Source organism: Oncorhynchus mykiss, chromosome 2 (genome assembly GCF_013265735.2).
Source record: "Oncorhynchus mykiss isolate Arlee chromosome 2, USDA_OmykA_1.1, whole genome shotgun sequence".
Taxonomy (NCBI): domain Eukaryota; kingdom Metazoa; phylum Chordata; class Actinopteri; order Salmoniformes; family Salmonidae; genus Oncorhynchus; species Oncorhynchus mykiss.
The window spans coordinates 57,211,291-57,235,663 of NC_048566.1; the positions used below are offsets into that span (position 1 = coordinate 57,211,291).

At 41.8% G+C, this 24,373-nt stretch overlaps 1 protein-coding gene across 2 annotated transcripts in view; it reads right to left on the bottom strand.

The window, feature by feature from the left end:
• Positions 1 to 23,961, bottom strand: part of LOC110492288 (protein inscuteable homolog) — an 82,334-nt gene extending 58,373 nt beyond the window's left edge. For both annotated transcript variants that reach the window (XM_021566491.2, XM_036951290.1), the window contains exon 1: positions 23,328 to 23,961. The gene's annotated coding sequence lies outside the window, so the exon portion shown is untranslated. The remainder of the gene's footprint in view (positions 1 to 23,327) is intronic.
• Positions 23,962 to 24,373: the final 412 nt, after the last annotated feature.

Here is a 24,373-nt window from a genome sequence, read left to right on the forward strand (position 1 = left end):
CGTGTCTATTCCACAATGATGTTAAAATTACTATTTATTCTGTTCCATCTGACTGCGCAATCCACTGTTTCATTAGCCCAGCCAAGCAATTTATAAACTAGATCTCCACTATAAAAAGCATCTAGACATTATTTCACAATTCTTTTAGACTAACGTTCAGTTTTCAACAAAGGAGATTTGCATAAACCTTGTTTTTCTCACCGACATTTGCAACATTGTTTCAATATTCAAATTCGGTCTCCAGCTGTCCCATAGTAATGAACGAGTCGGGACGAGACAGACAGGCAGGCAGCGTTTCTCAGCCAGTCGAAATCATGAATCAGCTGGCAATTTTATGGATGTACACAAAAAAATGTAAATTGAAGAAAGGTCAAACAAAACTAAGTGCAGCTAGTTTGCAGTCTTTCCATCTTCTGTTTGAAGTGATTGTGTTAGCTGTCTTGTTGGCTAGCTCCTCTGAACAACAGTGTCCTGACAAGTGAGCACATTTTCTATGCCAGGCGAAATCGCACCTCATTAGCTCATTGTTATGGATGCATCCAAATAAATGTCACTAGAAAACAGCTTAAACAAACGCAAATGCAGCTACTTTGCTGGTTTTCTGGCTGACTGTAAGTTAGCCGTAGTTGGCTAGCTAGCAAGCAAGGGATAAGAACGTTGCCAGCCAGTATGGCAATGGAACATTTAGAAAGAATGACTGGGTCGTGTCCATAGATACAGAACAAAGACTGAACGACTGGGTCGCGTCCATAGATACAGAACAATAAAGAACGAACGACAGGATCGCGTCAATAGATAGAGAACAAAAAGACTGAACGATTGGGTCTGGTCTCTGGCAACCGAACCGATAGGATGAACGACCGGCCGGCTTGGGTAGCAACCCTAGATTTGTGCCGGGACTATGTATTGTGGAAAGATGAACTAGTATGAATAAATTCATCAAAGTAACGTTTTTAATGAAAATATGTCAATCATTATTTGAATATGTTGGTAACCCATTTAAAAGTGATAATGCCCTCAAAGCTGACATTGGCAGGGTTTGCCGGCCGAACGACTTCGTCTCGGGCCTAACACCCGTGCCAATATATCCTCCAAACACCGGCCTCTCGGCCGAATTGGTGCTTGTTTTAGGTCTATAAACATGGGTGTGGTACACTTCCGGTGAAATAACCTGACAAAGATCCTTGTAGGATCGAAACTCTGTTTGTTTATTAAATAAAGGCGCGCGGTGAAGCTCATTAGGCTCCATTTCTTTTTTAACTACTTTTTTCATCCCTGCACCGCATGAAATGATGTGTGTTTGATCAAACTTGACTAATGAATTAAAACATATCATGATGTAAATAGATTTCCTAAGTTTGGAGACATGTTTTTTTTTGTATTGTTATTTTATTGGGGACAGCAATTTGCATCACTTCTATAGAATCATCCATATAGGGAAACCAAGTTTCATTGGTGAGACTGCAAGAACACAAGTGTGTGAATAGGGGAATAAGGGATGCAAAGAGAGGGAAACAGGGGAGAGAGAGAGATGAAGCATATTGGGATGTATTTTATGAAGTAAGGTATATGAGCCCCTTTCTGCCTAACTTAAGTGGCCCATTACGGAATGAAAGAGAGAAAAGGAGCCTGCTATCAGAGAAGAGAAAGATGGATGTCTGACATATTAAGTGTGCGTGTTATCCCCAGCTGACAGGTGGCACTAAGTATGAACTTTACTCTTATCACTCTTTTCATATCCCTCTCCTCTCTCACACATCGCTCACTTCGCATGTATTGTACGTATCACGATTGTTTCATCAACTTGGTCTCATTTGTATTTGTATTTATTAAGGATCCCCATTCCCCCTGGGGTCCAGCAACAAACATTAAGACAGTTACAGTATATAGAGTTTAAAATATTACATGATACTACATTTCCTAACACTTTAACCAATACCTTTAGTGTATTCCCTCAGGTCACTAATCCACTATCACATATTTACAATACAACATCCATCTGTACATGTGTGTAGAGAGCGTGTCTTATGTGAATGTGTCTGTGCCTGTGTTTCTCTTCACAGTACCCGCTGTTCCATAAGGTGTATCTTAATCTGTTTTTTTTTTAAATCCGATTCTACTGCTACAGTTACTTGATGTGGAATAGAGATCCATGTAGCCACCCCTCTATGTAGTACTGTGCGCCTCCCACAGTCTGTTCTTGACTTGGGGATTGTGAAGAGACCTCCGGTGACATGTCTTGTAGGGTATGCATGGGTGCCTGAGCTGTGTGCTAGCAGTTTAAGCAGACAGCTCTGTGCTTTCAGCATGTCAATACTTCTTACAAAAACAAGTAGTGGTGAATTCATTCTCTCCTCCACTTTGGGCCATGAGAGGTTTACATGCACATTATTAATGTTAGCTCTCCGTGTACATTTAAGGGACAGCCGTGCTGACTTATTCTGAGCCAATTGTAATTTTCCAAGGTCCCTCTTTGTGGAACCTGACCACACAAGTGAACAGAAAATAAAGCCTGTAGGACCTGTCTTGTTGATAGTGTTGTTAAAAAGGCATATCAGCACTTTATTATGGACAGACATCTCCCCATCTTTGTTACTGTTGTATCAACATGTTCTGACCATGACAGTTTACAATCCAGAAATAATCCAAGTAGTAGTCACCTCAACTTGCTAAATTGACACATTATTTATTATAAGATGTAGTTGAGGTGTAGGGTTCAGTGAATTATTTGTCCCAAATACAATGCTTATACAAAATACAAGTTTTTTTTTTATATTTAGGACTAAAATATTCCTTGCCACCCATTCTAAAACTAACTGTAGCTCTTTGTTAAGTGTTGCAGTGATTTTACTTGCTGAAGTAGCTGACGCCTATAGTGTTGAGTCATTAGTAAAGATTGAAAAATGTAAGGGGCCCAGACAGCTTCCCTGGGAAATGTCTGATTCTACCTGGATTATGTTGGAGTGGCTTCCATTAAATAACACCCTTTATGTTCTGTTAGACAGGTAACTCTTTATCCACAATATAGCAGAGGGTGTAAGCCCATAACATATCCTTCTTTCCATCAGCAGACTATGATCAATAATGTCAAAAGCCCCACTGAAGTCTAAGAATATAAACTCAGCAAAAAAAGAATTGTCCTCTCACTGTCAACTGCGTTTATTTTCAGCATATTTAAAATGTGTAAATATTTGTATGAACATAACAAGATTCAACAACTGAGACATAAACTGAACAAGTTCCAGAAATTGAATAATGTGTCCCTGAACCAAATAATGTGTCCAATTCAAAAGTAACAGTCATTATCAGGTGTGGCCACCAGCTGCATTAAGTACTGCAGTGCATCTCCTCCTCATGGACTGCACCAGATTTGCCAATTCTTGCTGTGAAATGTTATTCCACTTTTCCACCAAGGCATCTGCAAGTTCACTGACATTTCTGGGGGGAATGGCCCTAGCCCTCACCCTCCGAACCAACAGGTCCCAGACGTGCTCAATGGAATTGAGATCTGGGCTCTTCGCTGGCCATGGCAGAACGCTGACATTCCTCTCTTGCAGGAAATCACGCACAGAATGAGCAGCATGGCTCGTGGCATTGTCATGCTGGAGGGTCATGTCAGGATGAGCCTGCAGGAAGGGTACCACATGAGGGAGGAGAATGTCTTCCCTGTAATGCACAGCGTTGAGATTCCCTGCAATGACAACAAGCTCAGTCCGATGATGCTGTGACCCTCAGTACAGCCTCTCTCAGCCAATTGCGGACAGTCTGAGCACTGATGGAGGGATTGAGCATTCCTGGTGTAACTCGGGCAGTTGTTGTTGCCATCCTGTACCTCTCCCACAGGTGTGATTACAAGTGGTCTGCCACTGCGAGGACGATCAGCTGTCTGTAATGTCTCCCTGTAGCGCTGTATTAGGCGTCTCACAGTACGGACATTGCAATTTATTGCCCTGGCCACATCTGCAGTCCTCGTGCCTCCTTGCAGCATGCCTAAGGCACGTTCACGCAGATGAGCAGGGACCCTGGGCATCTTTCTTTTGGTGTTTTTCAGAGTCAGTAGACAGGCCTCTTTAGTGTCATAAGTTTTCATAACTGTGACCTTAATTGCCTATCGTCCGTAAGCTGTTAGTGTCTTAATCCACAGGTGCATGTTCATTAATTGTTTATGGTTCATTGAACTGGCATGGGAAACAGTGTTTAAACCCTTGACAATGAAAATCTGTGAAGTTATTTGGATTTTTACAACTTATCTTTGAAAGACAGGGTTCTGAAAAAGGGCCATTTCTTTTTTTGCTGAGTTTAGCTCCTACAATCTTTTTATCATCACTTTCTCAAAGCCAATTGTCAGTAATTTGTGTAAGTGCAGTGCTTGTTGAATGTCTTTCCCTATACGTGTGCTGAAAGTATCTTGTCAATTTGTTTACAGTAAATAGCGTTGTATCTGGTCAAACACAAAAAAAAATCAAAAGTTTACTAAAGGTTGTTAACAGGCTGATTGGGCGGCTATTTGAGTCTTTAAAGGAGGCTTTACTATTATTGGGTATTGGCATTACTTTTGCTTCCCTCCAGGCCTGAGGCCACACATTTTCTAATAGGCTTAGTTTGAAGATATAACAAATATGAGTTATTATCCTCAGTAATTTGCCATCCAAGTTGTCAGACCCCGGTGGCTTGTTCATTGTTGATAGACAACAATCATTTTTCACTTCTTCCACACTCACTTTACGTAATTCAAGCTTTCAAACTTCTCTTTCATAATTGTATCAGTTATACTTGGATGTGTAGTGTCAGCGTTTGTTGCTGGCATGCCATGCCTAAATGTGCTAATCTTGCCAATGAAAATGGCAGTGATTTTTGATGGAGCTGAGTTAGCCTTTTTGCCCAAAATTTCATTTAGGGTGCTCCAAAGTTTTTTATTATCATTCTTATATAATTGATCTTTGTTTCACAGTGTAGTTTTTTATTCAGTTTAGTCAAATGATTTCTCACTTTGCAGTATGTTTGCCAATCGGTTGTGTAGCCAGACTTATTTGTCATTTTTTTTGCCTCATCCCTGTCAACCATTCCATTTTTAAATTCCTCATCAATCCACCACATACAAATGCTGTAGGATCAGCAGAGGACATACATTAGGTTACTTACATTGTGTCTTCCAACGCCCCTGGGATAATGTACATTTGCTGAAGCATTCAGCGACACAATGGTTGGGATTAACTGAGCTGGGCTTGGGTTATTGATAAGTCATTGTCTCAACGCAGCCTTATAAATGCTGTGGAAGGATCCAGGAACCCAAACGATTTGGGTGAATCGCTTTGGTTCCAGAAGGTATCAAAATTGTCAATATATTTTATACCCACAGAGCTGCAACAGTCTGGTAGCCAGTTATGGAGGGATAAAAGTCTGCTGAAACGTTCAATGCCATGATTTAGGGATGGCACAGGGCCAGATATTATGCGCCATTTGTTGGTGTCAAGCAGAGACCCAATCAGTTCTTTCAAATCCATCTTCAGCTGTTCTGAGCTGCTCTTTATAATGTCATTGAATCCCACATGCAATATGACAGACTCAATTTCCCGATGCAGGTTTAAAATGTTTGGGTGCAGCTTATTGATGGCTTATACTCTTGCTCCTGGATATCACAAGGTTTTTCTCCAGGGACTGAGACATTTCTCACCATAGAACTGTCCAATAACAACAAGAAGGGGATGGAGAAATCCGCCCATTCCTAACCCTCACACAATTCGTTGAACCTTTCACGGGCCCATGAGAAGTAGGATAGCATACAACCGTTGCTTCTGGCAATAGGTCCAGACCTCCCACAGTAAACAGTGCCCCGCCAGATCCAGAAAGAGGAAAAGGAGCCAAATTCGATGACGAAGCCACTGCTGGAGTCAGTGTAGTTGGAGTCATCACAGCAGTCGCAGACACAGGCAGTCCCAGCGATGAAGGCACAGGTAGATCAGGCACCAGTGCAGCGAAGCTATTCCTTATGTCAATCTGATCCGAACCTCTTGCAGCCAATCCAGTCCGCTTAGCAGCATGCCGCTGCCTTCAGTTTCCACGACTTGTGACATGGGACCAGTGCTGATTGGAACAATCTTCTTGCTGTTCTCCATCTACTCCTCTACAAGATGGAGGAGGAGAAGCAGATGGAGGTGACTTCCTTGGTAGGCAAGTTCCAGGGAGCACAGGCCGTTTGGAGAGGGACAGATGGCGAGGCGGGGAAACATCCATCAGGCCCGAGCGGCGTCCAGCCACAGGAGTTGAGACTGGGAAAGTTCCAATTTGTGTTTCCCCCATAAGTTCGCACAAAACTGAGATTTGCTTGCTAAGCATAGCCACCTCATTCCTGTAATTCTCCGCTAACAAACAATTTCCACATTGGAACTCCGGATTGTCAATATTGTCCCAGACAAGAGCGTAATAAACACAGCTTCTACAGCGCTGGAAACGTTTGTTAGCTATTCCAGGCGAAGGGGGCTCCATTGAAACCTAGCTAGCTGGCTAGTTGGTAGCAGGTGTTGACAAACACTTATGAACAAAATGAAAATAAAACAAAATAAAACTTAGGAAAAAACAGCAACAGGTCGAAGCGCAGGAGGTATCCGAGTTAGCTACATTTATTGTTTCCTAGTGAATACATGCTTTCCTTGTCTGACTTGACATGGATGCATCTGATGTCCCATGTTTGTCTCACTCTGGAACAGTCTCTCTTTACCTGCATAATCCTGTCTCTCCATATTAAAAAAACAATATATGTATTTGAAGGAATTTTCAGATTGTATTGAACAGGTAGAGAGGTTGACAGATAGCGAGAAGTTGTGTCAAACGGCAATAGGCCGGATTTGAACCTATGCCGACACTGTAGACGTGACGGAGGCTGCAGCATACTGCTAGACCAGACAGGTCACTTTCCTTCACTGCCCTGAATAGCTTTCTCTTTTGCAACAAAGGGAAATCAGGGTTTTCTGGCCTTTCGATTGTGACAATTTTGAAACTGTCACACACACACATAGAAAACACAATCTTCGCACACCGCACAAAAGTTCTAGTTCCACTTCTGGCTACACACAAAAGATCTGTAAAAACACACCGTAATGAGGCTTTGGAGAGAGTCCCGCAGATTTGGTTTTCTCTTGTATGCCACAATAATTCCTAATTGCCCTCTGGAGCCTTGTTAGTCACCAGTTTGGGAGAGGACAACTCAACGCTCCAGTCAGAGATTGATTTGACTAAATAAGAGGACATCCTTGTATGGCCAAGTCAGGCCGACAGTGGTCTACCAAAAACCATGTGAAGTATTTGGCCCCCGGAGAATCATTTCCGAAGGCATCGTATCAGAGGACCAGTGGTCTGCTGCCTATAGTGGTCTGCTCTCTCCCTAAGATCTCATAGCAACCTGCTCTCCTTATGTAACGCAGAGAATGAGATCAGCCTGGGTCAGGTTACATAGACACGCTTGTGCACACACACACAGACATAGACACAGACACAAATGCATAAACACACACACACACACACACACACACACACACACACACACACACACACACACAGACATAGACACAGACACAAATGCATACACACACACACACACACACAGACAACCATACAAAGGCACATAAACACAAGTGTGCTCTGAGGTCAGCTACTCTGTTAAACGTCACGCTAACAAGCATTGACAGATACGCTACAAATGATGGAACCTCTGCTTCAAAGTGAGTGTAATCGCAAAGTGTTTCCCAACCATCTCATCTGCTTGGACACCAAGAGCCAACGATTCACCCTTTTTTTCCAAATACATCTCGGGCCTGTAAATATCCCAATAGCTTTACCACAAGGCTGCTCAAACAAACACACTGTCATTTTAATACTTAACGGTCAATAATAAATAAATAAATCGACTTAAAAAAATAGTGGATGATGCAATTGCCATACCTTCTGAAAGATGACCGGCAAGCCAAGAGAAATATCCGAGTGCATTCTAAGATCCCCCGTCCATCAAAAATAGTGGGCTAAATACATTAAACGCGAGAGAGAAGCCGCGCCACAGCCTAACACACAGCTAATAGAGGCCCTGAATGGCTCTAAGCAGCAGGGAGACTACGAAAGTCGAAATCTGCTTCCCAAATGGCACCCTATTCCCTATATGGTGCACTACTTTTGACCAGGGCCCATTGGGCTCTGTCCAAAAGTAGAGCACTATTGTTGGCAATAGTGTGCCATTTGAGACACACTCTTAAGCTGCAAATGAATCCTGAGCCTCGGTCCAATGGAGGAGATTGTTGCTGTACCTGACACCGAGTAACGGAGGGGAGGAAAAACACAAGGAGCTTCTTATTAATAATGAATGGGGTAGAGAGAGATCAAACGAGACCACATAACACATGGCACATAGGTGACAGAGTCCTGTAATACGGTCATTATTGGAGACCAGTTATCACATGGTCAGGTAGTAGGGTAGTGCACTATTAGAAAAAAGGGTTTAAGCAATTTTTATGAGCCATCCTCCCTTCTGCAGCCTCCACTGGTTCCAAAAGGGTTCTTCGGTTGTCCCCATAGGAGAACCCTTTTTGGGTTTTGAGGAAAACCCTCTGTGGAGAGGATTCGACATGGAACACACATAAATTCTACCTGGAACCAAAAATGGTTCTCCAAAAGGTTCATCTATAGGGACAGCCAAAGAACCCTTTTAGGTTGTAGATGGCACCTTTTTTTACTAAGAGTGTATAGTCAACTTGACACATGCTGGTATTAAGGCCTTTGGGCATGAAGACATCACCTGATGAATAAGATAAGATGGCTTTGAACTGAAAATGTGGCCAGGTAACAACATTGACACATTTGTACTGAGCATTTAGCCAGGTAACGGTACCGACACCATTTGAGACCGCCTGAATTCACAGGCATTGATGAAACAATGGCCACATCACGGAAAAAAATCTGCCACTAATACGCCACAGCGTAATATTTCTGGTAAGGTTTTATGAGATTGGTGTGTTCGTCTCCCATGGCAAGAAAGAGATCAAACCAAAAGGTTCTTTGAAGTAAATTGTCATCCATCGCAGATAACACCATTTTGGTTCAATCTTCTACTGTAAATCTCTTCCCAATGCCTTTGGAGTTGCCGCGACACTGCTCCCCAGGTAGATTGAGTGCCTTTGCAATAGCTTTGCCACAGTTTGCTGCCTGTGAGAACGGCAGACTTACAAAACACAGGAGTCAAGAGCAATCAATCCATAGGCCAGATTTACTGTACAACCCGCTGTCCATCCATCCATCCCCACCCACTGACACCTGCCATGTAGATAATGCCCCTCATATCCCATGCCCAAACCATACATTTGTACTGTGTGGATACTGTGTTGGGTTCCTCATTGGGTGTGGAATCAATCCTACATTAAAGGGATACACAGAAAGCTTGAGGGCATGAAAGTGAAAGAAGGGGAGGAGGAGAGGGAGGGGAAAGGGCGGGGCAGTACGATCCTTTGCAACTCGGAAATGATTCTCCGGGGCCCAGCTGGTTGACATTAGAGGAGGGGGGTGAATTGTGTGTGTAGGTGGAGAGGGGGGCAAGTCCTATGCCCAGTCCCTACTCGTGCCAATAAACACAGGCATCACTTCAGAGCCAAGGTAGAATTCAGTATTTTTTTGTTTTTTTTGTGTGTTATTCCACCACACAATCAAAAGCCCACGGTAAATGGGGCACGCATTGGGTCAATGAGATAAGTAAATTTAGTCTGAAAATTCACTGGGCATGTACAAAACCCTTGGCACATAACCGCTAAGCACACACGCCACTTCAAAAACACCTCTGGTGTTTCAAATGAAACGTGTGCGTGTGTGTGTAGAGGTCACACACTCAGTCTTGTCTCGTTTGATGTGAACAGGCACATTCCCAGAAGGTAAGGTACAGGCGGAGATCATGGGAAACACACTTCTTCATTCACTACCATTGCTAAAGGACAGACCAGCTTGTAAAGGAAGCCGCGAGGGAGCACAAGTGAGAGGCCACAGAAACTAGAGGGGAGAATGAGGAGGCCTGCATCCCATATGTCACCCTATTCCCGTTATAGTGAACTACTTTTGAATAGAGCCCTATGGTCCCTGTTCCAAAGTAGTGCACTATATAGGGAATAGTGTTCCATTTGCGATGCAGGTGAGAAGTCTCCTCTCAAGACTCCCTGAGGAACCCTCCACTGCATCAACACTCGCTGTAAGGAGGAGATAGATAGACATGACCCTTATATGTACTGCACACACACAATGGATTTCTATGTTCACCCACTCACTCAACTGAAAAGTTCCCCTACTCCATCTCCCAATAGTCCAATACAAAAGACCTTCCAGCTCATAGACCTCTTCCACCTTTCCAATCAGAGCTTAGAGAGAGGGGGGGGGGGGGGGCGTTTAGAGACAGGCAGTGGAGGTAGAAAGGGAGAGAGGGGGAAACAAAGGAGGTAGGGAGAGAAGGGGAAACAAAGGAGGTAGAAACAGAAGGGGAAAGACAAGAGGTACAGAAAGAGGCAAGCGAGGTAGCTAGAGAGGGGGGTGGGCAGAGGAGTAACATACTGTAGGAGGAATCTCCCCACTGGGCAAACACTGGTTGAATCAATGTTGTTTTAACTTAATTTGACAAAGTATTGTGACGTGGAATCAACATGGAAAATACATTGTATTTTTTTTTAAGTCACCAACTACAGTAGTACTGTTTTTTTCTCATTTCAACCAGCGTTGTAAACATTGAAATAAGGGTAAAACTTCAACTTAAATATATTGACTTCACATTACTAATTTGTTGTTAAAATAATCATCAGAACTATGTATATGTTGAAAGTGCGTTAAAAATTCCACGTACAAATGTAAAAAAAATGTTTTCATATTTTTCATCCTATATTCTGTCGTGACGTGACTATCATTAATGTGATGACTGCTATTTATCGAATAATTAACTACTACATTTAATTATTACTCGATTCAATTGATCATGTAACAATTAACTCATTTGGAATTTGGGGCACCACGGGAAAAGATATTTCCAGAGTTACTATCTCCCGACTTAAACTCTAAAGATTCATAAATATCTCTTACATCAATGACAGTCAATTATTTATTATTACCTCATCAGTCTCATTCTGATTGTCGCAATATCCCTGGATCCACAAGAACCCTAGCCCTTTTGAATATTCAGTACTACACCTATTTATTTATTTATTAACTACCTAAATAATAAAGTTTTTTACAATCGCTTAGACACTAAAAGTGGTACTTGAGGCACACTTAGTGAAACCATTAACTAATTATCTAATCTTCAGACCAAGTCCGCAAAACTGCAAGCACATTATCGGCTTTACACTCAGTTTGCAATTGTAAAACACACTTTTTGCAAAACACTAAACACAGTTCATTAGACATTTCATTCAAAACTAACAGGTCTTGTGTTTTGTTTGGGAAACACTTCCATTCAAAATGCCACACTCATTTACCGATTACCTACACCCAGTGCTCGCTCACGTGTGAAAACACTTATTGCAAATTTCTTCACTTAGAAATCAGAGCTTGAGCACTATAAATAGGCTTCAAGATGGCTTTCTTGGTTTGGACAACAATGGAGGCCAATTTTGGAGAGAGGGTTAGAGGAAGAGGAGTGAGAGTAAGAGGGGGACGAGGACAAGGAGGAGGACGATTTGAACATCTTGACCATGTTTTGTTATAATCTCCACCCGGCACGGCCAGAAGAGGACTGGCCACCCCACATAGCCTGGTTCCTCTCTAGGTTTCTTCCTAGGTTTTGGCCTTTCTAGGGAGTTTTTCCTAGCCACCGTGCTTCTACACCTGCATTGCTTGCTGTTTGGGGTTTTAGGCTGGGTTTCTGTACAGCACTTTGAGATATCAGCTGATGTACGAAGGGCTATATAAATAAATTTGATTTGATTTGATTAGGAGGAGGAGGAAGAGGACAAGAACGAGGAGGAAGGAGAACAATCACAGACGAGATCCGGGCCACTTTGGTTGACCATGTGGTCAACCGTGGTTTGAGTTTCAGGGAGGCTGGGCAGAGGGTCCAGCCTAACTTGAGCCGTTACACTGCAGAAAGTGTCATCCGGACATTTCGAAAGGAGAGCACGTAAGTAAACCTACGTGAATATGGTCATTTCAAACAACAGCATACGTTTACGACAACTGCAACACCACATCACTGATAACACAACATTCAGTAACATAAATAGGGTGAGTCTCCTGAAACGCCATCAGATTCGTATGAAACAGCTCTACAGAGTACCATTTGAGCGGAATTCTGACAGAGTGAAATAACTGCGCAATGAATACGTACAAGACCTGGCCGTCCCTCTAAACTTTCAGCTCAAACAAGGAGAAGACTGATCAGAGATGCAGCCAAGAGGCCCATGATCACTCTGGATGAACTGCAGAGATCTACAGCTGAGGTGGGAGACTCTGTCCATAGGACAACAATCAGTCATATATTGCACAAATCTGGCCTTTATGGAAGAGTGGCAAGAAGAAAGCCATTTCTTAAAGATATCCATAAAACGTGTCGTTTAAAGTTTGCCACAAGCCACCTGGGAGACACACCAAACATGTGGAAGAAGGTGCTCTGGTCAGATGAAACTAAAATTGAACTTTTTGGCAACAATGCAAAACGTTATGTTAGGCTATGTTAGGCGTAAAAGCAACACAGCTGAACACACCATCCCCACTGTCAAACATGGTGGTGGCAGCATCATGGTTTGGGCCTGCTTTTCTTCAGCAGGGACAGGGAAGATGGTTAAAATTGATGGGAAGATGGATGGAGCCAAATACAGGACCATTCTGGAAGAAAACCTGATGGAGTCTGCAAAAGACCTGAGACTGGGACGGAGATTTGTCTTCCAACAAGACAATGATCCAAAACATAAAGCAAAATCTACAATGGAATGGTTCAGAAATAAACATATCCAGGTGTTAGAATGGCCAAGTCAAAGTCCAGACCTGAATCCAATCGAGAATCTGTGGAAAGAACTGAAAACTGCTGTTCACAAATGCTCTCCATCCAACCTCACTGAGCTCGAGCTGTTTTGCAAGGAGGAATGGGAAAAAATTTCAGTCTCTCGATGTGCAAAACTGATAGAGACATACCCCAAGCGACTTACAGCTGTAATCGCAGCAAAAGGTGGCGCTACAAAATATTAACTTAAGGGGGCTGAATAATTTTGCACGCCCAATTTTTCAGTTTTTGATTTGTTAAAAAAGTTTGAAATATCCAATAAATGTCGTTCCACTTCATGATTGTGTCCCACTTGTTGTTGATTCTTCACAAAAAAATACAGTTTTATATCTTTATGTTTGAAGCCTGAAATGTGGCAAAAGGTCGCAAAGTTCAAGGGGGCCGAATACTTTTGCAAGGCACTGTATATACTGAATATGCAAACATACTGTATATATTTGTGCACATACATGTACATGTGAGATCTATGACAAACTGCCTTGGACTCTGTACACTGAACACTGAACATGCAAAAGACACAAGATAGTAGTGTTTCACATTTGTCACATCCGTGTGTAGTTGGCGTGTGTAAGAGCTAGTCATTTGATGGTTTGCGTGTAGAGTTGACGCAAAAACAACGTTTTGAGAAGAGCTAAAATCGTTTTTAATGAAGTGTTTGGTTTTGCAAGAGATGTGTGACGTGTCGCATGTTGTGTGTGTGTGTGTGTTTTGGGGTTTTGTGTGTAGAGTCTAAAGAAAAGGAGCCATAGTTTCAGAAATCACGTGTAAGCAATTGTCAAAAACTGTAACACAGAATACCATACACACTTACATGAGATAAACGTCCCTCGTGAACTGACACGATATGACAGCTTGTTACACAATGGAAAGGGGGTGGGGAAAGAAAGAGCGGGAGAGACAAAGAGAGTGGACTTACATTTTGAAACTACGCTCACTGTAATATGAATACACAACTGCAAAACTGAGCAAGAGGAAGAGTACATTACAGTGTCTAGTTTGAGAAACAGACGCCTCACAAGTCCCTAACTGGCAGCTTCATTAAATAGTACCCGCAAAACACCAGTCTCATCTTCAACAGTGAAGAGGCGACTCCGGGATGCTGGCCTTCTAGGCAGAGTTCCTCGGTCCAGTGTTCTTTTGCTCATCTTAATCTTTTATTTTTATTGGCCAGTCTGAGATATGGCTTTTTCTTTGCAACTCTGCCTAAAAGGCCAGCATCCCGGAGTCACCTCTTCACTGTTGACGTTGAGACCGATGATTTGCAGGTACTATTTAATGAAGCTGACAGTTGAGGACTTGTGAAGCGTCTGTTTCTGAAACTAGACACTCTAATATACTTTTCCTCTTGCTCAGTTGTGTACCTGGGCCTCCCAATCCTCTTTATATTCTGGTTAGAACCAGTTTGCGCTGTTCTGTGAAGGGAGTAGTATACAGCCGTTGTATCAGATCTTCAGTTTCTTGGCAATTTCTCGCACGGAATAGCCTTCCTTTCTTTGAACAAGAATAGACACAAGTTTCAGAAGAAAGGTCTTTGTTTCTGGCCATTTTGAGCCTGTAATTGAACCAACAAATGCTGATGCTCCAGATACACAACTAGTCTAAAGAAGAACAGTTTTATTGCTTCTTTAATCAGACAGCTGTGCTAACATGATTGCAAAAGGGTTTTCTAATGATCAATTAGCCTTTTAAAATGGTAAACTTGGATTAGCTAACACAATGTGCCATTGGAACACAGGAGTGATGGTTGCTGATAATGGGCCTCTGTACGCCTATGTAGATATTCCATTAAAAAAATCTGCCGTTTCCAGCAACAATAGTCATTTACAACATTAACAATGTCTACACTATTTCTGATCAATTTGGTGTTATTTTAATGGACAAACAATGTGGTTTTCTTTAAAAAACAAGGACCTCGTTGTGTATTCCTTGTTTCAATGTTGATAGAAAAATGTTACGTTTTAATCTGTCATTGTTTCAACGTCATGCTATCAACCTAAATAAGGAGGTATATTGAAATAAAATGGTAAGGCACAGTCCAACAGTTCCTGCCTGAACATTGACTCCTACTGGTATATGAAGGGTAATGCACTTCAGTGAGATCAAGTCTACCATTCAAATACCAACCTCGACGTACGCTGCTTAGCTTTGGAAACAAGATGTGCTCGATTCAGCTGACCTATCAGGTCAACATATTGATCAGCTTCCATACTCATTTGATAGACTACCTAAATAACATTAAATAGTTAAAAGTAACGAAGTTTTCTTACACAAACTGTATGTGAAAGTACATTCGGAATGAGGTTTATGTAGGCTAAATAGACATCTGATTTGCTCAAAGGACAACATTTCAATGTTAAGCTAACTATGCTATCGTTCGTCCATGGTTGATTGGATCTTTGGAAGTAGCTAACATTAGCCCTATAAATCGAATGTCAAATTCATTATATTAATAATACACTTTTACATTTGGAAATTGTTTTTATATATGTTATTCATGTATTTATACCCTTGACTTATTCCACATTTTGTTGTGTTGTAGCCTGATTTAAAAATGGATTAAAAAAAGAATGTTCAATCCACCCATCTACTGTACACACGATACCCCATAATGATAATGTGAATGTTTTTATATTTTGGGGAAAATGTATTGAAAATTAAATATATTAAATATCTAATTTACATAATTATTCACACCCCTGAGTCAATACTTTGTAGAAGCACATTACAGCTTTCTGTTGTCTTGGGTATTTCTGTATCAGCATTGCACATCTGGATTTGGGGATTTTATACCATTCTTTATTTTATTTAACCCTTATTTTACCAGGTAAGTTGACTGAGAACACATTATCATTTACAGCAACAACCCGGGGAATAGTTACAGAGGAGAGGGGAGGGGGGGGGGGGGTTGAATGAGGCAATTGGAAGCTTTCTTGCAGATTTTCTCAAGCTCTGTTAGCTGTGGATTTTCAATGGGATTCAAGTCTGGGCTTTGGCTGGGCTACTCAAGGACTGTATGCATGGGTTCGTTGTCCTGTTGGAACGTTAATCTTCGCCACAGTCAGTGGTGCTCTGAAGCAGGTTCTCATCGAGGATTTGCCTGCGTTTGGCTCCATTTATTGTCCCCTCTATTCTTACCTGTCTCCCACTCCCTGCCGCTGAAAAGCATCCCCATAGTATGATGCTGCCACCACCATGCTTCATGGTAGGGAGGGTGTTAGATGTGCTGTGCCTGGTTTTCTCCAGAAATAGCCCTTCGTATTCAGGTGAAATAGTTACATTTTTGTCTCATCAGACCACAGGGTCTTTTGCCTAATGCTCTGTCTTTCTGCAAACTCCAGCTCTAGGCAGAGTTTGGTTTGTTCCATATTTTTGGAGACCACTGTGCTCTTGGAAACTTTCAACACTCTAGAAATTATTTTATATCCTTCCCAGATATATGCCTCATCACATTTCTATCAAAGGAAATTAGATTCACTTGAGCTCCATTTGGAGGGTCATTTCAAATTGGTGTGAATGCTTATGTAAATTAGATATTTCTGTATTTCATTTCCAATAAATTTGCAAACATTTCTAAAAACATGTTTTCACTTTGTCATTATGGGGTATTGTGTATAGATGGGTAAGAAAATGAAAAAGATGTAATCCATTATGAATTTCGGCTGTAACACAACAAAATATGGAATAAGTCAAGAGGTATGAATACTTCCTGAAGGCACTGTACATTCCAAGCAGAAGATACAGTACATCTCCTTCAAATGTTGATATTTGGTTGCGTTCACAATATTCTGTTTGTATATAAATGAGTTATTGATATGTAGGATTCACGTCTCCATCTCAACCAAAAATCTATCAAACTTTAAATGCACTTCAAATAATGTTTGATTTGATTTAGTCCTATTTTTCAACTTTGAATTTTTGGTTGAGATGGAGACATGAAACCAACATATTAATAACAACCAACCGTCCTTCATATACACAAGACAATATGCAAAGGTAAAAGTGTATTATTAATATTACGCATTTGGCATCCTATTTCTAGGGCGAACGGTAACTACTTCTAAACTTCTAAACATCCAATCCAATCAACCATGGATGAATACCTAGCTTCGCGTTGAAATGATGGTGTCCTTTGTTGGGAAAATCAGATGTCAACGTAGCCTACATATACCCAACCTCACTCTGAATTTACATTCACATACAGCTTGTGTGAGAAAAAGGATAGGAGTTACATTCAACTATATATTCAGTGTCGTGTAAGTAGTCTACTCAAATGAGTGTGGAAGATGATCGCAGTGGAGACTGCTGAGGGGAGGACGTCTCATAATAATGGCTGGAATGGAGTCAATGGAATGGTATCAACCACGTGAAAACCCATGTGTTTGATGTGTTTGGTCCCGTTCCGTTGAGTCCGTTCCAGACATTATTATGAGCCGTCCTCCTCTCAGCAGTCTCCACTGGTCCACGTGACAGCTCAGCTGAAAGTAACACAGTTTGCTTCCAAAACTAAGCAGGGGACAGAGGTAGTCATCTGGATGCTAGACTTGTTCTCACTGAAGTGCAATACCCCTCATATACCAGTAGGAATCCCTATTCAGGCAGAAATTGCTTTACTGTAGCTTCACAATATACTGTATATCAATATACCTCTTTATTTCAGTAGACAGCATGACGTTGATTCAAACATACCATCTTACTATCAACATTGAAACAAGGTCAAATAAAATATGTCTAATAAAATATAACATTGTACATTATTTCAACCACCCAATGAATTTCAATGTTTACAACGCTGGTAGAAAATTCATTTTTTTTTTTTTTAAATCCAATGTATTTTCCACGTTGATTCCACGTCACAATACGTTGACAAATTACATTGAAACAATGCTGATTCAAACAGTGTGCGCAACACAACGCGGAAAAGTATATGTGCACTCTCTTAATTGAGCCCCACAATGGGGAGAGCCTCCACTGAGTCACAAGCTCCCTTTCTCTCGCCGATGCATCAACAGCCCAACTGTCCACAATGAAGAACCCAGAGATGTCCAACGGTTAATGCCTGTCATCCATATTTGTGCTGCAAATAAAAAGGACAGCAAAATCTCATGCTTAACCTGGGCAGGCCCATTAGGTAGCGTTTGTCTGCAATTGATTAGGTGTCTTGTCTTTAGCTGGTTAGCAGTTAGCATGTAAGCGGAGGTTAGCTCGTGTAATGCTAGCCTACTCGTTTATTATTAGTGACAGACACAGGCATCTGGCTCCATGTGGAGGGCAATACATTGAACTCCTTCCCGGGGCTAAAAGTCAACAGCTGGGAGTCAACCGGCTTGTTGTCATGGCAATGCTTGTCTGGAATGTTTCTAAAATTGGGAATTGTTCTGGAATGGGCCCGGCTCTCGTCTCTGCTTTCAATTGGTCCGTCGAGAAGCTTGATGAAACCGAACAGAAGACAAAGTTTGTTTTTGCGCATGGAGTTTCATGTAGGGACGTTCTGCTAACCTGGCAAAGTATTGTCATGACTAATAGCAGCATGACTGTGTCTTTAAACACAGCTAACCACTTCAGTTGTTGCCAACTTTTGAAACATTTGCAATTCATCAGGGATTGCACTAACTTACTCTTTTGGCAGTGGACGTTTCCATAAAAACATCTCAAGAGAAGAGAAAAGAGGTCTGACAAAGTTTCAGAGCGTATTCTGACTTTGAGTCAAGCTTGAAGGAGAAATCTGTGAAACCTCAGAGTAGGAGTGCTGATCTAGGATCAGGTCCCTTCCTGTCCATGTAATCTTATTTATTATGACCTAAAAGGGAAAACTGATCCTAGATCCTACCCTCTGAGACTGAGATGCTTTATGAATACGGGCCCTGAGAAAAAACACAGTATTAGCTTGGGTTGGAATTGTGAAGACGAGAGCAGGCCGACACCATGTGAGCGATGGATTAAGCCAAGGGACGCCAGACAGCAGGGAGCGAAACCCGAACTGACCTCGCCTTGACTCACGCTTCGGCCACACAGATGCAAGACAGAAGAGGAGAGACAGAGAATAACAACCGGGAAGGATGGAAAGTAGCCACTTGTGGAAAAAGATACTTGCCACGTCCAGACACAGCTAAAAACGTGAGTCATGGGCATGGCAAAATGCTAACTGGAGGCCAATCTCTTATAATTGAAGGTCAGAATTCATGGATGATAGAAAACAACAGCTCGCCAATCTAAGAAGATAACCATAAAACATTAACTCTATGGGCCAGTTTCCCAGTCACAGATGAAGCCTTTTCCCTGGTCAAAAAAATAATAATTCTCCATTGAGAAATCTTTTGTTGTTGTCCTGGATTAGGTTAAATCTGTGTCCTTTTAATCCCGCCCTTTAATGGTATATTTAGTATACTTTTATTGACAAGGATATTTGAACGTTTTTATTATTTGAAATGTTTCTGTAAAGCTTCGAACTCCATTTATTACCTGGAGGAACCTACTCTGGTAGCTTAGCTACAAGAAGCACCACGTTTCCAGATAAATTAAACATTACAATAAAACAGTGGGGTAAAGTACTCAAGTAGTACTTTAAAGTATTTTTACTTAAGTAGTGTTTTGGGGTATCTTTACTTCACTATTCACATTTTTAGCTACTTTTACTTTTACACTGCATTCCTAAAGAAAATAATGTACTTTTTACTCCATACATTTTCCCTGAAGCCCAAAAGTACTCGTTACATTTTGAATGCTTAGCAGGACAGGAAAATGGTCCAATTCACGCACTTATCAAGAGAACATCCCTGGTCATCCCTACTGCCTCTGATCTCGCGGACTCACTAAACACAAATGCTTCGTTTGTAAATGATGTCTGAGTGTTGGAGTGTCCCCCTAGCTATCCGTAAATAAAAAATAATACAAATAAAATGTTGCCGTCTAGTTTGTTTAATACAGAGGATTTGAAACGATTTATACTTTAACTTTTACTTTCAATACATAAGTATATTTTAGCAACTACATTTACTTTTGATACTCAAGTATATTTTGAAACCAAATACTTTTAGACTTTTACTCAAGTAGTATTTCACTGGGTGACTTTCACATTTACTTGAGTCATTTTCTATTAAGGTATCTTTACTTTTACTCAAGTAGGACACTTGGGTACTTTTTCCACCACTGTAATGAAACACATTTAAGTAAGCTGAAACATAATGGGTTCCAATTATAGTATTCGTCACTGGACTCAGCCACACCCACAACAATCGTGCTATACCCATGATCTGACAAAGGCGACGACAACACATTATCCCATCATAGCTCTCTTATGATGAGTAGTTACTACGGGTGGAGGGTCATGATAGAGGGGAGAGGAGTTTTTTTCAAAAAGTTGAAGCTACCAATTACCCCACCCATGGAGAGAAGCTAATTAAACAGTATGGTAGTAGAGTCAGGAGCCAGACCTAGGGGCCACACCTACACGGTTGGGTCACGTTAGTTAGTTAGGCAGGCCACTCCCCTTCCCAGCTGTTCAACAGGCCTGAGAAGAATGAGAGAGAATCTCTTCTAATGTGGCAGGCAAGCAGCCAGTAGATCCAAATAACACACAACCATGAACGTATGCATGCACGTGGCACACACACACACACACACACACACACACACACACACACACACACACACACACACACACACACACACACACACAGACCTATCATTGTTGCCTACTCATCAGTATCATTAGCATCACTATAATCACTGTCATCTTCCACAGCAAACAAAGCTGGCGTCCACATCCACCCACACCCACTCCACAGATTTACAGACTCCAGCCAGCCGTGGCCTCTCAGTGGTTTACAGCCCGGGCATGACTCTGGAAAAGCACACACAAAGCATATTTTCTGTGGAGGGAAACAGAGAGAGAGAGAACTGGATCCACTGAGTGGTTTGGCCTGGCACATATTGCTCTATGAGAGGCAGGGTAGGCCATGATGTTGTCTTGTTGGCAGCATTTGGCAAGTTGGGGGATGTATGGGCGAGGTGGGGGTGCAGTGAGTTGGCAGTATCTCTGTTAGGGCACATACCTGTACTGTTACGAGTGGTGTGAATCTTTGTCTCTCAGTTTGACTGTGCAGAGAATAGCACTTACTATACCCAAACACTTCTCAAATACAGCACCAGTCAAAAGTTTGGACACACCGACTCATTTTTTTGTAGAGTAATAATGACGACACCAAAACTAAGAAATGATATGGAATCAAGTAGTAACCAAAAAAGTCTTAAACAAATCAAAATATATTTTCTATTTTAGATTCTTCAAGGTAGCCACCCTTTGCCTCGATGATAGCTTTGCACACTCTTGGCATTCTCTCAACCAGCTTCACCTGGAATGCTTTTCCTACAGTATTGAAGGAGTTCCCACATATGCTGAGCACTTGTTGGCTGCTTTTCCTTCACTCTGCGGTCTAAGGCATCCCAAACCATCTCAATTGGGTTGAGGTTAGGTAATTGTGGAAGCCAGATAATCTGATGCAGCACTCCATCACTCTCCTTCTTGGTGAAAAAGCCCTTACACAGCCTGGAAGTGCGTTGGGTCATTGTCTTGTTGAAAAACAAACCAGATGGGATGGCGTATCGCTGCAGAATGCTGTTATAGACATGTTGGTTAAGTGTGCCTTGAATTCTAAATAAATTACTGACAGTGACACCAGCAAAGCACTCCCACACCATCACACCTCCTCCTTCATGCTTCACGATGGGAACCACACATGCGGAGATCATCCGTTCACCCACTCTGCGTCTCACAAAGACACAGCATTTGGAACCAAAAATCTCAAATTTCGACTCATCAGACCAAAGGACAGAATTCCACTGGTCTAATGTCCATTGCTTGTGTTTCTTGGCCCAAGCAATTGGTGTCCTTTAGTAGTGGTTTCTTTGGAGCAATTCAACCATGAAGGCCTGATTCACAAAGTCTCCTCTGAAAAGTTCAATTTGAGATGAGTCTGTTACTTGAACTCTGTGAAGCATATATTTTGGCTGTAATTTCTGAGGCTGGTAACTTATCCTTTGCCGCAGAGGTCTTCCTTTCCTGTGGCGGTCCTCATGAGGGCCAGTTTCATCATAGCGCTTGATGGTTTTTGTGACTGCATTTGTAGAAACATTAAAAGTTCTTGACATTTCCCGGATAGACTGACCTTCATGTCTTAAAGTAATAATAGACTGTCGTTTCTCTTTGCTTATTTGAGCCTGTTCGTGCCATAATATGGACTTGGTATTTTACGAAATAGGGCTATCTTCTGTATACCACCCCTACCTTGTCACAACAAAATTGATTGGCTCAAACGCATTAAGAAGGAAAGAAATTCCACAAATGAACTGTTAACAAGGCACACCTGTAAACTGAAATGCATTCCAGGTGAATACCTTGTGAAGCTGGTTGAGAGAATGCCAAGAGTTTGCAAAGCTGTCATCAAGGCATAGGGTGGCTACTTTAAAGAACTCAAATATAAAATATATTTTGAATTATTTAACACTTTTTTGGTTACTAAATCATTCCAAATGTGTTATTTCATAGTTTTGATTTCTTCACTATTATTCTACAGCGTAGAAAATAGTCAAAATAAAGAAAAACCCTTGAATGAGTGGGTGTGTCCAAACTTTTGAGTGGTACGGTACTTTTGAATGACAACACTATTATAGATATTGTAGCGATGGGATGGGTTGCCTGGTAATAATGGCAGAACAACATTTAAGTGATGGTCCCACTTTCAACAATAATCTGTTCTGCTTTGTAATGCACTGACCTTTTACCCTTGTAATAACAGTGTTATTACTTTTGTTCTTGCAACCTAATCAACGTCGGTACACTATGTTACAGTGCTGTTATGTAGTATTTACAACTGCGATGCCTGTCTGTGATTTAGGCAAAAAGTTACTCCATTAAAATATCAGTTTTGGCGCTACCACCGTGCGCCCCTGACAGACACTAACTTCATCTCCAGTTAAATATCCTGACCTGCAGATGAAGATAGCATTGCCATGGGAGACACTATTGTAATGTGGCTTACAGAGTCAATGAATCAACTAACACAGTAACAGCGGTAAACAGTGAGAAACGGTCTCAAATATGCCCTGAGCTCTCTATGAGCTTCGAGGTGAGTGAGCAAGAGGAAAATGATGCCACCCAGGACTTAGTCAGACACCAGGTAGTAATAGACAATTCTCAAGTTTATCCCATTGTGACGTCACTTATCTCTTAAAGAAGTACAGACAACCTCACAAGAGTCGTCTTCTGCGGATCCCCCCCCCCCCCCCAGGGAGTAAACACGAGGGGAGTGTTTGCCAGACTTACCCCAGCCTCAGGTCAGCGTCGTAAAGGTTAAGTGTCCCCTGGAGTTTTCATTGTCGAGGAGCAAGCCTCTACCAGTGCCATGCGAGCTCCTCTCTCCTCGCAGCTTAACTGAGGTACTGGTAGCTCAACTGGAAGGAGCTCCCTCGGTCTTTCGTAAGGATTTGTGACCTTAAGGTTTTTCTTGGGGAGAAAAAGCCCACATCCCTCTGTCAGTCAAGCAGCGGAGCATAGTTTCAGCTGGGCGGCCGTCCAAACAGACATGAAAACTATTCTATTTCTGTCTGCCATATGAGCCGCAGCACTGTAGAGAATGGAGAGAATTTGTGGTCAAGCATGTAATTGCTGAGTTGACCAGTTATGGCGAAATGTAATTGTAGACCTCATCAGATTTGTGGAGAAACTGCCAAGTGAACAAGGTAGAGGACTTTTAAAGTCCCACAAAAACAAGGGAGACCACATAAATAAATGAGGAACTGGGATCCAGATGTGGGAACAGAGGGAGGGGGAGAAGAAGAAGAAGAAGAAGAAAGGGGGTGAAAAAAAAGAGCCAGACGCCAGTACTTGCTATCGCAGCAGAATGAAATCGCATTTCTGACACTGCGAAAGGGTGTTTACCTTCCTCTGAGAAGTCACAGGAGAAAAAGGGGTTTGGGGAAGGTAAGAGGCTGTGGCTGTGAGTGTGTTGTTTCTGGAGTTTTACCATGAGCCTTTCAGGGTGTCTGGTTGCACGTCAGGGTTGGAAATGACTACCTCCTGGAAAAATTGGTAGCTTTAAATAAGAGTCGGGTGGTTTGCGTTACGAGGAAACACATGGAGTCTTTGGCGGGTCTGCATTACTTCTTGCTAGGGCCCAGAGTTTTTCCCGGTCTGGTCACAAGGTCCGTAGAAACCCCTAGCCATAGTTATTACACGTTTGAGTGAATGATTGGTTGGTTATTTTATTGTATTTTTTTTATATATAATTTAACCTTTATTTAACTAGGCAAGTCAATTAAGAACAAATTCTTATTTACAATGACCCGTCTACACCGGACAAACCCGGGCCA